Source organism: Trichechus manatus, unplaced genomic scaffold, assembly GCF_000243295.1.
Source record: "Trichechus manatus latirostris isolate Lorelei unplaced genomic scaffold, TriManLat1.0 scaffold00034, whole genome shotgun sequence".
Classification (NCBI taxonomy): domain Eukaryota; kingdom Metazoa; phylum Chordata; class Mammalia; order Sirenia; family Trichechidae; genus Trichechus; species Trichechus manatus.
Genome location: NW_004443970.1, coordinates 20,721,275 through 20,732,726, shown reverse-complemented (window position 1 = coordinate 20,732,726; position 11,452 = coordinate 20,721,275). Strand labels below are relative to the sequence as shown.

The 11,452-nt window shown below is 40.9% G+C and overlaps 1 pseudogene; it reads right to left on the bottom strand.

Moving 5' to 3' along the window:
• The window catches only part of LOC101352008 (elongation factor 1-alpha 1 pseudogene), a 32,234-nt pseudogene extending 28,280 nt beyond the window's left edge, over window positions 1-3,954 (bottom strand).
• Between the last annotated feature and the right edge of the window lie 7,498 nt (window positions 3,955-11,452).

Sequence of the window (11,452 nt, the reverse complement as noted above, 5' to 3'; positions counted from 1 at the left end):
GGCAGGTCTAGCTGAAGAGGAGTTGCTGGGATGGGTTGTTTGTGGCACTTACTACAGCCACCAGGGCAAGCTGGTAATCAGTGCAGGGTAGATTCCGGTAGACCAAGCCTGGGCTGCTTTGTGGTGTGATGTTCAGTGCACGGTGCAGGTAGGCAGGATGGAGTGGGGAGACTGTGATGTATGGAGCTAAGATGGGTATGGGAGAGAGGAGAGAGGAACGGGAGCCAAAAACATACAAACAAACAAAAAAGAGTGCTAGAGGAGCTTGCCTTTGGAGTGGAGAGATGAGAGACTATGAAATGGAGAAAAATAAAAAGGAGAAGAAGAAAAAGAAAAGAAAAAAATGAATAAATAAAAATAAGATAGAAAGAAGAAAATGAAAGCTCCCAGGGATCCCTCTGGTGCAGCTGCGAGGTCTGGGAAAGCTGCTTCCAGGTCGTGACATACGGCCCAGCTAGAAGGGGTAGAGGTGTCACTCATCGCCAGGTATTCAGGGGACGGGAAGAGAAGGAAAGTATAGAGAGAAGAGAAACTGAGTAATGAAGAAAGACAAAAAGCGGGAAAAAAATAAACAAAACAGATAAAAAAAAAGAACAAGAAAAAACCCCAAAGAAAAATAGAAAAAAAATAAAGAAGCCAAAAAAAAGCAAGAAAGGAGAAATGTCCTCAGGGATGCCTCTGCACGTCTGCACAAAGTGAGGGGGTAGGTCCCAAGCTGCCCAGTACTGCCCGGCTAGAACGGGCTCCCAATTAGAGAAAAGATAAAGAAAACAAACTAACAATTCAAAACAAACAAACAAAAAAAGCCCCGGCATCCCACCAGTGTGGCAGCACAGGCCGGGAAGCAGTTTCACATATGAGTGGCATTTCACAGCCTTTCAGGAAGAAGCAAAGATGGCGCACAGAGCCAAGTATTTGAGAGAAAGGAGGGGAAGGTGGTGAGAGGTAAGGAAGAAATCTAAAGGTGCAGAAAAAAGCAACACCAGCAGCCAACAAATGGCACTTAGGGAGCCAGCCAGTGCGGGCGAGTGGAACCCAAGCAACACCAGGGTGAAGGTGGTGCTTCCTGGCTAAGACACTGGCCGCAGGAAGCAGAGGAGGTTGAGTTGGGGTGAAGAAGGGTGGGGTGTGGGAAAACATATATCACTGGTTACAGGTTGTTCTGTCTCCTGCTGGAAGCTCTGTGAAGCTGCTTTCTCATACCCCCTGTTGGCTGATCTCTGATAGGAGTCCAAGAAGGTGGATCCGTGCTGCGTTAGCTGATAGGGGACCTCTGCCTGTATCTCTCATTGCTCTCTGTTCTCTGTCAGTTTCTTATTCCATTCAGTGCTTGGCTGAGTTCTTTATCTCTTCATTTGATGCTTAGGGTTTCAGGATTGCCATTTTCTCTGTTTGGCTTAGTTTTTCGGATTTTTGCTATGGAGGGATGGCGTGGTGCTTCCGCCTATAGCGCCATGTTCTAAAGTCCCGTATTCTTGTGTACCTCTTAGTTTTATCATTTACCTTGGTAAAGTTGTGAGGACTTCCCCAGCATTTGGTATTGCCCTTCCCATCACCAAAAATAACAAGTGTCTACTATCTAGAAAATGCCAAGCATGTTCTTCCCTTTTGGTTTCTAGCACTATGTTTTTGCACACTTCCTTATAATACTTTACTTTGTCTTCTCAAGTGGCCCTTTGAAATCTGTTCAGCTCTTTTACTTCATCATTTCTTCCATTCTATTTAGCTACTCTATGTTCTAGAGTCACTTTTAGAGTCTCTTCTGATATCCATTTTGGTCTTTTCTTCCTTTCCTGTCTTTTTAATGATCTTTTGCTTTCTTCATGTAGATGTTCTTGATGTCCTTCCACAACTTGCCTAGTCTTCAGTCATTAGTGTTCAGTGCATCAAAGCTATTCTTGAGATGATCTCTAAATTCAGGTCGGATATACTCAAGGTCATAGTTTAGCATTCACAGACTTGCTGTAATTTTCTTTAGCTTCAACTTGAACTTGCATATGAGCAATTTATGTTCTGTTCCACAGTTTGTCCCTGGCCTTGTTCTGACTGATGGTATTGAGCTTCTCCATTGTCTCTTTTCACATTTGTACCATCCAGGGACCCCTGAGAAGGGATAAAGCTTCTCATTTGACATTAGAGGCATACAGTAAGAGAAAACTCACAAATATTAATATGTAAGTGGCATCTATACCAGACATTTTCTTAAGAGACTTTGATAGAACAAAGGATAGAGTAAATATGAAGATAAAGAACTGTAGAAGATGGGGAGAGGGTATCATACCACAGAGCAAGAAAGGTGAGGCTGGAGTAAGACAAGCTTTTTCAGATGTTTGACCAGGATGTCCCCCAACCTCTGCAAATGTGTTGTTGTTAGCTGCTGTTGAGTCAGCCCCTGACTCATGGAGACCCCAAGCACAACAGGATCAAACTGTTGTGATCCATAGGATATATATTGGATGATTTTTGGAAGTAGATTTCCAAGGCTTTATTCCTGGTCCATCTTAGCCTGGAAGCTCTGCTGAAACCTATTCAGCATCATAGCAACATGCAAGCTTCCATTGACAGACAGGTGGTGGCTACCCTCGAGGTACATTGGTGAATAATCAAATGCAGGTCTCCCACATGGAAGGTGAAAATTCTACCACTGAACCACCACTGCTCTCTCTGCAAACTTAGCATGCTTCAAACAAATATATTATTTTTACCCCTGAAACTGCTAAGCCCTCTCTTATTAATTTGAATCCCTATCCCTTGATTCACTGAAGCTAGAAACCTCAGTTACTTTTTACTTATCTCAACTTGCAGATGTTGTTTCCTCTTGTTTCCTCTTCTCTATTCCCATTATTCAATGAATAAGGAAGACCGAAGAAGAATCAGTGCCTTTGAATTATGGTATTGGAGAAGAATATTGAATATACCATGGACTGCCAGAACAACGAACAAGTGGTAACTGCATCCTGTCAAAGGCGGAAAATTTTGGGGAGACTAGGAAGAACAAGGCTGCCCTGTTGAGTTCTGGCTCTTATAGTTTTCACTGTATAACAGAAGTACCACAGGTGGATGTCTTTAACAAACAGAACTTTATTTTCTGATGGTTTAGGAGGCTAGAATTACGAATTTAGGGTGCCAGTTCTAGGGGACTTTCTCTGTGCTCTTGGGGAAGATCCTTGTCTCTTTTGAGCCTCTGTTCCTTGGCAATCTTCATGTGGCTTGGCATCTATCTTCTCCCATCTCTGCTTGCTTGCTTGGTTGCTCACTCAATCTGCTCTTTTATATCTCAAAAGAGGTTGATTTAAGATACACCCTACACTAATACTGTCAGATTAACAAAACAAAGAAAACCCACTCCCAAACGGGATTATAACCACAGGTATAGGAGCTAGGATTTACAACACATGTTTTTGGGGGACACAATTCAATCCACAACAAGTATCATTTCAAAACTCTCCTAATTGGTTTCACTGCCTGCTCATCTCTCCTCTCTCTAATCTAGTCCCTACACATGACCTGGTTGGTGTTTATAATAAATCTGGGCAAATCGCTTCCCACTGGACTTCTCAAGCTGATTGCAAACTATCTTCCCAGCCTCATCTCCCACCCTTGCAGGTAATTTGCTTACCTGGTCCTAGCGTTGCCATCATATTCATATCCCTGTGCCTTTGGAGCTTTCTTCCTGGGAGTTCCTTCTTCTGTCCTTGGTAGAACACTTCTCATCTTTCAAGCCTAGCTCGGATGTCATGTGCTCAGTGAAGCCTTGGTTGACCTTCCCCTTCTTATCACCAGGTAATGTTGACTGTTTCCTTTTTGTAGTCCCATGGCAATTGTGCATCTCTGAATCTTAGCCCACACACCATGCATAGTGTGAATGTCTGCGTACCCTACGTCACCCACACCTCCATAGGTGGGGAAGCTGTGCCCTGCCTGCTCATCTTGGCTTCCACAGGATTTCCTCATCGTCAAATCCCTTTATACCCTCTCTCATGGCATCACAAACCTCTCCTGTAGCACTTGTCATGATCCCTAAAGAATTGAAGGTAGTGTTCTTTAGTTTGTGGATAACAGTAGTTGAGAAAGAAAGAAAGCGAGAGGGTTGAGTTTGGGGAAGGGCAAATTTACAAGGGTTGAATTATAGGCAAACTTGCTGTAAAAGATCTCTTTAAAGTTCTAAAAAGCAAAGACGTAACCTTGATGACTAAGGTGTGCCTGACCCAAGCTGTGGTTTGTTGGTTTTTCATATGCGTGCAAAAGCTAGACAATGAAAAAAGAAGACAGAAGAATTGATGCATTTGAATTGTGGTGTTGGCGAAGAATATTGAGCATACCATGGACTGCCAGAAGAACAGACAAATCAGTCTTAGAAGTAATACAACCAGAATACTCCTTAGAAGCAAAGATGATGAGACTCGGGCTCGTTTACTTTGGACACATCATCAGGAAAGACCAATTGCCAGAAAAGAACATCATGTTTGATAAAGTAGAGGGTCAGCAACAATGAGGGAGATCCTTAATGAAATGGATTGACACAATAACCACAACAATGGTCTCAAATGTATCAAAGATTATGAAGATGACACAAGGTCGGGCAACATTTTGTTTTGTTATATGTAAAGTCGCCATGAGTATGTGCCGACTCGAAGGCAGCTAACAACAGCAAATGTTTTGTGTTTGCTTTAACAGCTTTCAGAAGCTCTTTAATACAAGTGTCAAACTCTAGGAGATTCCTAAAACAAGGATTTGGTATCTTCTCCTCTTTGTGCTCACTTCCCTCCCTGGGATGCAGTTAAGAGAGGACAAAATAAAAACCTCTGATACCACATAGGCAGATACAACCTCCTTTTGGGTTACAAAACTCACTCTGGAGGAGAGGGCTATATATATGCTGCAGTTGTTCACTTTGATGTTTCTTCTTTTAGCAACGTAGCACTGATACTCAAATCTAAATTGTTGCTCATCCATGTTGGCTTATTATTCCCCTTCAGCAAAAATCTACTAAAGACAATTGTCTTAGGTTGGGATCCCAAGAAGTAGAGACTGAGATAAAGATTGCTATGAAGGTGATTATTGAAGGGGTGCTATCAGGACAAGGGGAATGAGAGGAGAAGAATAGAATAGAGGAAGAAAGCCAAGCATAGATGTGGTCTTGCCTGGGGACTAACTTGAGCCTAATCCTAAAGACAGCTCTGGAGCCTGAATTATATCACAGACCAAGTCCCCCCTTGAGACAAGGGGTAGGGCTTTTAAACCCCTGTGTCAGTCGGTCAGAGTCCCTGGGTGGTGCAAATGTTTAAGCACTCAGCTGCTAACCTAAAGGTTGGCAGTTTGAGTTTACCCAGAGGTACCTTGGCAGAAAGCCCTGGTGATCTACTTTCAAAAAATCAGTCCTTGAAACCCCTGTGGAGCACAGTTCTACTCTGACACACATGGGGTTGCCATGAATTGGAATAAGCTCAAAGGCAACTAGTTTTTGTTCAGTGAGTCATTGGCTTCGTCTGCTCTGAAGGGGAAATGGTTGAAGCATAGTCTCCTGGATGAGACCACTCCTTTTTGGCCTAGAAAAGTCTCTGTTGAATTCTTTGCCTCACCTACATTACACCTGCTCCAACAGCATCCTCTTCACCAATAGTCTTGGAAGCAAAGAAGTGGAGGAAGAGGATAGCTCAGAGGATGAGGTGACTATGAGACTATGGGGGTACCTTAAAGATATTGACTTGGAGATGGGGAATTGTGTTTATGTGGTATCTGTACATACATGGGTTGGAGGGATTAGTCACTGAGTTTCCCAAGGTATATGGTATGGGACTCAGACAATTTCATTAGGATGTTTAAGGAATGATGACCCCAGAAGACATAAGGATTTAGCAAAGGCAAATCAGCAGACATTTGTTTTTTGATAACCTGTAGGGTCACTATGAGTCGGAATTGACTTGATGGGAACGGGTTAGGGACTTTTTAAAAGGCCATAGATATACCACATCTGTATCTTGGTCTAGTAGAAATTGACTATGGTGATATTGCATGCTTTCTACTTAATTTATTTGATATTTCTACCCTGGTTTTATAATGTTTAACCCAGTAAACAAGGTAATTCCAAAATGGGAGTGATTCCTGCCAGGCCCTTCAGTTGGGAAGTTACTGCAGTGAGCTCTGAATTCAGCCCTTATTCCCTGAGAGCTAAAGCAAAAATGGAATACATGTTGGGCTATAAGGTTCTCATCATTTGAAAAACAGAACTATATTGTGAAGAAGGACTTTAAGTTTTATGAATCTCTCCTAATAGTCTCAAACCAAATGAGTGGTATTCCTTACATAACTTTGTTAGCATTGTTCCTCACTAAATAATTTGCAGGCATGACTCTTGGCCCCTCCTGGAGATTCTGGAGCTACCTAAGGTCCTTACATACATTCCTTGTCTGCTTGAACTTGGTCTTTTAAGAATGGGTGGCCTCAGAAAGCTGGAAGACTTGAAGACATATGCATGACAGACTATTGTGTTTCTACGTATGTAAGGATCTTTTAAAAGACCATGGCTTGCTAGTTAACTATGTGTCTGTGGGTCCTCAGATATTTTTTCTCTTCTCAAAGGGTCCAGCATTTATTTCCAAAGTTTTCTCCCATCTGGTCTTCAATGGATATTCCTATCTGTGCAGCCAACATTTTCTAGCTGCCCAGGTAAGGTCTTCAAAGAAGTCGGGTTAAACATGGTGAAAAAGCTTGAATGAGCCAAGTGTAAAAACCTTGCCCTCCCAAGAATCAATGGGTCCTAACAACTATAAGTACTATATTGTGTGTGTGTGTGAATGTGTGTGTGTTTGTATGTGTGTGTGTTCAAATGTGTATGCGTGTGAGTGTATTTGTATGTGTGTGTGTGTGAGTGTGTGTGTATGTGCAAGTGTGTGATTGAGATCACTGATGCAAAAGCTATTGCGACAGCTTCTGAAAATGGTCTCTGGCAAACCTGTGATTATTACCTTCTTGCCTTCTTTTTAGAAGTCTGGTGCAGAAGAAATAATAATAATGCTAACTGAGGGGGCTATTTCATCTGAATTCTGGTAAGTCAGGGCAGGCTCTGATCTCAGCGTTGTTATTGAAACTATTGTTAATTAACAGGAAAATATCTGTTGGGCTACCTATAGAACAGCATAATATTATTAAAGGATGTTGTCAGCAAAGCAATTTTCTCAACAGAAATATGAAGCTTGAAGATATATGTGTGTAGAGTCCCTGGGTGGTGCAAACAGTTAATGTGCTTGACTGCTAACTGAAAGGTTGGAGGTTGGAGTCCACCCAGAGGTGTCTCAGAAGAAAGGCCTGGCAATCTACTTCTGAAAAATCAGCCATTGAAAAGTCTATGAAGCATAGTTCTAGATAACACATGGGATCATCATGAGTTGGAATCAACTCCATGGCAACTGATACATCTATAGTGAGTTGAATTTTATACAAATCCAATTATACGTATACAGTTGGGTGCTTGGTGAGGTGGTATTTCAAAAGTTATTTTTTCAGAGGTAAATATAGAAAGTCATATTGGACCAGCATCCTTTATATTAAACGTAAGGATTGAGGGATGTCTTGACTTAAGAAAGTGTTGTTCAAGGAAGTTTGTTTTTAATCCTGTGCCTTAGCAAAGGTTTCTTCTCATTTTGCCGAGGTTTTGGGGGGAAGTGGCTGGATCTGCATAAGGATCCTAAAAGAGGGAAGGAACTGAGGCACCAATCCCTTCTACCAAATGTTAAAATTAAGACAACCTGCCACAGTTGACTATGGTAGTCTTAATTAAGGTGCAATGACTGAAGAGGGCACCACCGTCCCCATAGGACACTCACCACAAGGGAAAATGTTTCCTACAACAGCTCCAAGTACAGGTGGAAGAGCTTGATCTGGTGCACTATGTGCCTGAGTTCAGAAGATCCTCCGGTAGGAGCCAGGAAACCAAGGCTCTTGCGTGTTACGATAAAGAGCTTAGACATTATCTGATGTTTTAAGGGCCACTGAAGGATTTTAAGCAGGCAGTAGCTTGGTTCTTGTATCAGAGAGCTCATTTTGGTGGCTATGTGGAGGATATATTTAAGAAAAACAATAATAGAAGCTGGGAGGCTGTTGTCATGGTCCAGAGGAGAGAAAAAGAGGGCCTGAATGAGGCAGTGATAGAAGGAAAGGATTCAAGTAATAGGAGGTAGTGTTGTCAACACTTGGTAATTGATTGATTTGGGAGAACAATGCTTAATTTCTTTGCTATTTGTGCTGTTCGTAACAGTGGGAATTGGACTAAGTGGCCAATTATTCCCTTCTTGATTCCACTTGTTTCAGCTGCTGGTCTCTACAAAGAAAATTATTACGTTGAAGCTTGATTAGCTTTGCTTACTTTCATAATGACTGTGGCTATCATTCCCAGTTTATTGAATGGAGTCATTGTTTTAATTTGCATAAGTGGCTTTTGGATATGCAAAGATTCAATTACATTAAAATCAAGATATCAGTTGATATAGGAGCGCAATTTTCTAGACGTGGCCATGACATTAAAGAGAGCAAATGTCTGACTAGAGAGTTTGCCAACATTTCCATTGAGCTAATTCTGGCTGCCAAAGAACCATGCCAGGAGAAGATAAAGAAAAAAGAATAAATACAGATCATCTTAGCCAAATGGTACCTTTGCAGATTAGAAGGAATGGGGAGGGGGTATCTTTCTTTTTTTTTAAATCAAAATGTTTAGAATACCAATTTTTGCTGTAGAACAACAATGAAAACCTAAAACAGTAAAAGGGTATATATAGTAAAAATGAAAAAAGCACCCCTACCATGATCTCTTACTGGCCAGGACCCTGGCCAGGACTCTTATTAACCCTATTTTACACCTGGGGAAGCTGAGGCTCTATCTGAGGTGACCCAACTCATAAGTGGTGGAGCTGGCCTTAGAACTTGAGTCAGTTTATCTGCTTCCAGCGTCTGAGCTCTTTACCAGTGCCCCATATGTGAGAAGGGGGCAGTGGTGGTTGAGTGGCAGAATTCTCACCTCCCATGTGGGAGACCCAGATTTGATTGCCAGCCAAGACACCTCATGTGCAGCCACCACCCATATGTCAGTGGAGGCTTGTGTGTTGCTATGGTGCTGAACAGGTTTCAGCAGAGCTTCCAGACTAAGAAGACTAGGAAGAAGCAATCTGCTTCCCAAAATCAAATCAATGTGTCTGGTGCAGGAATGGGCAGAGTTTCATTCCTTTCTGCATGGGGCCACCATGAGTTGGGGGTCGACTTGACAGTAGCTAACAGCAACAACATGTGTGAAAAAGTAGGCTAGACTACAGGAAAAAGCACCTAACCACTATTAACAAATTGGTGGGGATTCTTCCAGGTTGAAGTGTCCTTAAAGAAATTCCATTTATTTTATAGCATCTATGACAGCATCTGTTTCAGCACAGGTAACCTTGACCTATTTCCTTGTCTGATGAAGCCTACTTGAGGATTCAGTTCATAGCTCACTAGTTGGCTAATGTTAGAATTGTCACTGGCCAGAGACATTGTCACACTGCGACAGTAGACTGAGAGAATAAGAGAAACAGGACAGAAAACTAGGAGAGGGACAGGTCAAGGTTGGTACAGAAAGTAAATGCCAAGCACGAAAATGGGGCAGGTTTTGGGGGTGAAGGACTGGAAGTCCATCTTCTCTGCTTTCACTTTCTCACCACTAAACACTCTAACCCTTTACTGCTGACTTTTACCCCATGACTCTTTTCATTACGAATGATGTTGGCTGTTGGTTTTGTATAGATGCCCTTTGTTATGTTGAGGAATTTCCCTTCTATACCTATTTTATTGAGAGTTTTTATCAGGAATGGGTGTTGGACTTTGTGAAATACCTTTTCTGCTTCGACTGAGATGATCATGTGATTCTTTTACTTATATGGTAGATTATGTTGATTGATTTTCTAATGTTGAACCATCCTTGCATACCTGGTATAAATCCTACTTGGTTGTGGTGTATTATTGTTTTGATTTTTTATGAAATGTATTGACTAGACTTTTGTTGAGAATTTTTACATGTATATTCATGAGAGATATTGATCTATAATTTTATTTTTTTGTGGTGGGTTTGTCTGGTTTTGGTATCAGGTTTATGCTGGCGTCATAGAATAAATTCAAGTATCCCTTCCTTTTCTATATTCTGAAATAGTTTGAGTAGTACTGGTGTTAACTCTTCTCTGAATGTTTGGTAGAATTCTCCAGTGAAGCTCTCTAGGCCATGGCTTTTTTTGTTGGTAGTTTTTTTTTTTTTTTCATTATTACCTTTTCAGTCTCTTCTCTTGTTATGGGTGTGTTCAGATTTTCAACATCATTATTTGTTAGTTTGAGTAGGTAATGTGTTTCTAGAAATTTGTCCATCCTATAGGTTTTCAAATTTGTTGGAGTATACTTTTTCATAGTACTCTGTTATGATCCTTTTTATTTCAGTTGGATCTGTTGTAATGTCACCTATTTCATTTCTTATTTGTGTTATTTGCATCCTCTCCTGTTTTTCTTTTGTCAATTTGGCCAGTGTTTTGTCGATTTTGTTGATCCTTTCAAAGAATCAACTTTTGGTTTTGTTGAGTCTTTCTATTGTTTTTCTATTTCTCTATTTCATTTATTTCTGCTCTGATCTTTATTATTTCCTTTCTTCTGGTGGCTGTGGGCTTCTTTTGCTGTTCTCCTTCTATTTGTTCAAATTGTGTAGCTAATGTTTTGATTTTGTCCCTTTCTTCTTTTTTGAAGTGTGCCTCTATTGCTATAAATTGACCTCTGAGCACTGTCTTTGCTGTGTCCCCAAAGCTTTGGTATGATGAGTTTTCATTCTCTTTTGATTATAGGAATTTTTTGATTCCATCTTTGATTTCTTCTATTACCTAGTGGTTTTTAAGCAGAATGTTATTCAGTTTCCAAGTAATTAATTTTTTTTTTCCTTGCTCTTCTTGTTGTTAATTTCTACTCTGATGGAGTTGTGATCTGAGAAGGTACTTTGTATAATCTCAATGTTTTGGATTTTATTGAGGGTTGCTTTGTGGCCTAAGATGTAGTCTATTCTGGAGAACATTCCATGTGTGTTGGAAGAAAATGTGTACTTTGCAGCTGTTGGGTGGAGTGTTCTGTATATATCTATGGGATCAGTTTGGCTGATTGTGGCCATTAGATCTTCTGTATCTCTGTTGAGTTTCTTTCTAGATGTTCTATCCTTTACCCAGAGTGGTGTGTTGAAGTCTCCTGCTATTACTGTGGAACTATCAATTTCTCTTTTCGGTGCTGTTAGAGTTTGTTTTATGTATTTTGGACCCCTGTCATTGGGTGCGTAGATATTTATTATGGTTATGTCTTCATGATGGGTCATCCCCTTAATCATTATATAGTGTCCTTCTTTGTCTTTTATGGTGGATTTTGTTTTAAAGTTTATTTTATGTGAGATTGGTATTGCCATTCCTGC